Source organism: Marmota marmota, unplaced genomic scaffold (genome assembly GCF_001458135.2).
Source record: "Marmota marmota marmota unplaced genomic scaffold, marMar, whole genome shotgun sequence".
Lineage (NCBI taxonomy): Eukaryota > Metazoa > Chordata > Mammalia > Rodentia > Sciuridae > Marmota > Marmota marmota.
This window is the reverse complement of record NW_026000068.1, coordinates 27,305,970-27,311,912: the sequence shown is the minus strand read 5'-3', so window position 1 is coordinate 27,311,912 and position 5,943 is coordinate 27,305,970.

Below are 5,943 nucleotides of genomic sequence, written 5' to 3'. Positions count from 1 at the left end.
TATGGCTGTATGCTGGACCGGTAGTCAGTGACGGGTATGATCCAATTGCAGTGGTACCAACCTAAGACAGGAGGCTGACGCCTAAAGTTCAGATCATCCGATGATGGGTAAGGACCATATGTTGAATTGGACAACATAACAGGCACGGTCCCTAAGCCACATTGCTTGTTGTTTAATTAATCAGAAGGGGGGAGATGCTGAGAGCCATAGCCAAGTAGGAATGACGCATGGCAATTTCCTTGTCAGCCTACCCAATGTTGCTTAGAGGGAGGACTCTCCATTGTGGAAATGGGCTTGCCTTGGACCCAGGTCATTTGCAGTGACATTGCATGAATGTTTGAGAAAGGTGACCCTGCTCAAGGACCAGGGTGGATCCGGGTTTAAGGTGGATCTGGGTTTAGGGTGGATCCTGCTGGGAATAGGGAGTATCCTGCTGCCTCAGGAGCCCGCTCCTTGAGTTCCTGTTGAGTTCTCGCGGGATTCAGAGAGTATTTGGTACGCAGAGCCCGGTGGAGGTGAATTTTCCCAGAACATGTGTGTAGAGCGCCAGTGAGAGTTCGGGAATAAAGAATTGCTGTTTGAATCTACAAGGTGGTGTGGTGGCCCGGTTATTTGGTGCCCAGCCTGGTGCCCAGCCAGACTGCGGCAGTTTCTAAATTTTTAAATGGTTAAAAATTATCAAAAGAAGAATAATATTTCATAACATGAAAATTAGATAAGGTGAATTTTCTTTGTCCATAGAGCACATTTCATTATTGTCCATTGTTGTTACCCTCTACAAGGGTACAACTGGGAAAAAAAAAGTAACAGTGTTTGTGTAGACCACAAAATCTATAGTATTAACTATCTGGCCCTTTATAAAAACACTTTGCCAGCTTCTAGTCTAGGCCATTTTTTATTATTTATTCTATTACCTCCCATTCCAGTAGCATTCTGGACATGGATCCACTATGGGTTTATTTCCTGGGAAGTGAGGCAAAATAACCTTTATTTTAAGATCATACTACACTTACATGAAGTCCCTATTATTCCTGAGACTAATTCTGAGAGAGAAATGAGAATGACAACTCAATCACATTTAGCTCTCTTTTAGTATTCTCCCTCTTTTTTATGTGTTTTTTTCTCTATCAGCTTCAGAGGAATTTTATATCTCATCTTTCTGTATACCTACTATAAGTACTTTACCTTTTAGCCCTTTCAGGAAAAAAAAGTACTTTCTCTATCACCAAGACACACAACTTTTAAGATAAAAACCTTCTATTTCAGGACTATTATCTTTGCTACGGATTTATAGATTCAGTTGTAAAGCTCAAAAGTTGTCTCCATGCAACCAATAATCTGGAGGTAAGTCTTTATTATAGGTAGCTGAATATATGAAGATTATGTATTTAAAACAATGACTACACAGAAGCCAGGGTAGACATGCCCCAAATTCCACTTACTATCGTTTATCAAATACTTAAAAGTTTGTTTTTCAGGCACTATGATAAATGGTTTATCTGTCATTTACTTTATTTAATTCTAAAAACAACCCTATAATTTAGAATCTCTTGTCATATCATTTCATAAGTGAAGGGACTAAGACACAGAGACATTAAATAAATTAACAAAATTTTGTTAGTTATTATATGATAGAGACAAAATTTAAACTCATCATGCAACTCTAAGTATATGGCATGTGTACTGCACTTGAGGAGAGGTACAGAGAGACTAAAAGTCACAGAGACAGAGAAAGAGAGAGGAAAAAAGACAAAGAATACCCAAGGAACCATAAGAAAGAGAAAAGGAAGGATAATACTGGATTGTTATTTAAAGATACATCCAGCATGCAAAATAAAATTACCCAGCACTACCATTCAAAAAATATCATTATGTTAATTTCTTAGGGTGGCCTTAACAAAATATCATAAACTTGGTGGCTTAATAGAATAAAATGTATAATTTTGTAGTTTGTAAAGGTAAAGTCTAAAATCAAAATATTGGCAGGATAATGCTGTTTTTGAATGCTCTAAGGTGTGTCTTTCCTTTCCTTTTCCTAGATTCCTGAGGTGGCCAGCAGTTCTTGTTGTTCTTTGGCTTGGGGGTACCTCATTCATCTCAGTCCTATTATCACCTGAATTTTTTACTATGTCTATCTCTCTGTGTCACTATGTCCAAACTTTCTTCTTTTGGTAAAGATGCTAATCATTGTATTAGTGCCCACAATCAAATTTTTAAAATCTCATTTGATCTGGATTACATATGCAAAGATCTTATTTCCAAATAAGGACATATTCACAGACATCAGGGTTCAAGACTTTTCCTTGTATTTCTAAGAATGCATTTCAATTATATCTATAACAAAACAGTATAAGAATCATTCAAGCCAATACTTATTAAAAGAAATGGTAGACATATATAATGATGTTGAATATGTCATCTAAATTACAAATGCATTTAAAACCCAATTCATTGGAAACTCTCTTGTCTTATTTTTTAATTAACATTTTTATTGAGATAACTTTAAGTTGATACCTTTAAATGAATTCTTAAAATTAAAGATGTTCATGTTGGTAAAAATAATACAGAGAGATCTGATTCTTTTAGTGCTAATGTTTTGCAAACGGTAGGAAAACAATCACAACCAACCAATTACAATGGTTACAGTGATGTAACCCAACCAATATTATTCATATTTCCCAGTTTCATGTATACTTATGTGAGTCTGCACTTAGAACTATACAATTTTACCCATTGCATTGTTTGGGTATCCTCCCATCATGATTAAGACACAAAACAGTTCTATCACAAGTACCTCCTTTACTGTTTATTTATAATCATACTTTCTATTCCCCACCATATTCCTCAACTCTATCCCTATCAATCACTTATCAGTTCTCCTTATCCCAAATATTGTAATTTTAAAAAATTATATAAATGAAATATATGTAACATTTGAGGTTTTTTTTGTGTTTGTTTCAGCACAATTTCCTAGAAAATCCATTCAAGATGTTGCTCATTTCAAGAATGTGTCTATTTTTGTTGCTGAGTAGTTTTTTGTGGTATAAATTTATCAGTTCATTTAACCATTCTATCTATTTATTTTTAGTAGTAGAACTTTATTTCAATTACTGTATAGATAGAAATAACTTTTTTTTTTAGTTCATTCCATATATTTCTGCCTTTCTTTCACAAAATTCTTGGGGCATTTTGATTTTGACTTTAGTGTGAGAGTTTTGTATTGGTATTTGGACTTTTTGTGGTGGATTTAAGTGAACAGAATGAAAATCATAAATTTTGAAAACAAGGAGGGAAGAGAAGAATTTTTAATGTTGTTCATTCCCTTCTCTTTCCCCTTCTACTTGTTCCCATGAACAATTAAGTATAAAATATACTATATTAAATTCTCTCCTTCATTTAAAAAGTAATATATGAGGCATATGATACTTAAAATTGTTTTTGTAAGTATGAGAACAAAATATATTAACCATCCATTAATATTGTATAAAGTAATGACCCTATGATGTCAAGCTTAAAAAATGGTAGTCAATTTTTTCTTGTTAATGTTTTTCTTTTTGTAGTTATCTCAATTAGATTTTTCCATATTCAAAAAAGGGGAATTTACATCAGTAAAATTGGAGAAACAATAAAAAATTTTGGAAATAAGAGGGTCCTACAATACAGTAAATATATCTCTTCCTTTCTTTTCTTTCATATTAGCACTTACAACAAATCCAAAATCTTTTCTTTAAGGGAAGATAAGATGGATGATAATAATATTGAGTTAATTATGTTTCCGGGACTTTAATCACATGTTATTCCATTTACTCTTCACAAAACCATTATAAGAAAGTAATCTAAGCTTATTTTTAATAGATATTAAAATGTAATTTCAGAACAGGGATAGAATGCAAGTATGTCAACAAGAGAAATTTTGAATATATATATTTAAACTCAGCTCTGTACTCTGACAATTAGAATGAAAAGCAATTCATATAAACTTTCTTAAACTCCAATTTCTTCCTGTATATAATGGGGCTAAAAATATCTTATCTAGTAAGCTTTCCATAAATAAGTTAATACATATGAAATACTCAAGATAGTGCTTTGAATAGACTTAGTTACTGGAATTTACAATAATGACTTAAAATGTTAATATTTTAAATAGATTAAAATGTATTAACAATATTTAAAAGATTGAGATATCAACAATATTTTATAGCTAGAAAATTATAGGGCAACTTTAAATGTGAGTCTAAATATGTATCAGTTGGATTTGGCTAGAGTTCAATACATGAATATAGCACTTTAAATTCAGTGTCTCAAATTAATTGGAGATATTTTCCCACTATTTTCCATGTCTTGTCTTTGGTCAGCAAATGGTTTCTGCTTATTAAGCCCCTTGGTGATACAGTTTATTTTGCCTGTTACTACTATACCAGAGAAAATCAATTTTTTATGAATTAACTCTTATCTATTATCTACAAATAAAATGTTTAACTTCTGTTCATATTTCATCAATCAAATCACATTACATGCTATATTAGAAGTCAAAGGGTATATAATTTTCACCTCATTAGGTACCCAGAATATTAAAAAAATGGTTTTCCGCATTAACCATGCTAGTACTCTTTCCTATTATTCTGTAATAAATCCCAATTTCATATGTCTTTATGTTTTTAATCTATTTACAAAAAAATTACTAATTGCCATATGGGACAATTTGTGGACACTAAAAAATGATTATTTTTTTAAAAACAAGAATAAAATAACATTTTTCTGTCTTTAACTCCACAAAGAGTCATATTTTCATTAAAACTAATATAATTTCTAATTCTAATATGTGCTTGTTATTTAATAGAATACTCATTGTTCTCATGTTATAAGAAGTCAACATAGAGATTATTCATCATAGTATTCAGAATGTAAAAGACAAAGCTGTTATTTAATTTCCAAAGGCAAATATCTGACATAAAAACAAATGAAAAAAAAACCTAGAAAAAAGTCCAAAATTTGTTGTTTAGCCATCTCAAATGATGTGAAATGTAAAAAAAGAAAAAAAATATTCACTATTTCTTAATCTGTTCAACATTTTAAAACAATATAGCCTTGTCAGGCTATCTGACAATAAAACATAGAACTTGTAAATGGAATTTTACTGAGAACTTTACAACAGAAAGCTAATTAGGTATGTTGGCATATCTGTCAGCTAAGACTTTTTATCAGTGAAAAATAAATGAAGGTAGATTTTAGAGATGTATGAATATAATTTGGTGTCACACATGCTCATATAAATATCCTTTATCTCACACTTTTGAAAAACTAATAAAAGTTGTTGCTTTAATTTGCCATTTGTGCTTGATAAGTGGAGATAAAATGGGCTCATACAAAATAATTTTTCTTTTATTTAGGTATGTTATAGACACACAGTTATAGCAACTAGCACAAACACGTACATAAACTATTCAGAGCACACAGACTGAGCTTGCTTGCTCTACCTCAAAGGACTTCTATAACATTGAAATTCCTTGATTGACTAAGGTGTTGAGCATGAGGAAGAGAAGATGAAACACATGTATAGCTGACAGTATCAATAATAGGAAATTTCTCTTGCTAATTGAATGTTTTTGGCTCTGGTGCACAGTCATTAACAAACTTAAAAAGACCCTGAGGATGCACTAAAGCACTCTCCATTGACCTTATACTCACAGGTGATTACCTGGTGATTACTGCTAGCCTTTCACTTTAGATAGATTTTTAATCATTCCAAAGACTTTATGAAATATTAATATTCCAGGTGTAAGGAAGAAAAGCTTTACTCAAAGGTGTTAAGTAACATTTTCAAGGTCTGCAGAGAGTAGTACTTTGAATTCAAGTTCTCATACATATATTATTCATATTGGTCTTTATTTAGTTTCTAAGATAATTCAAACTTTTTGCCCCCTCAGGGCTCAGAATCTTTAT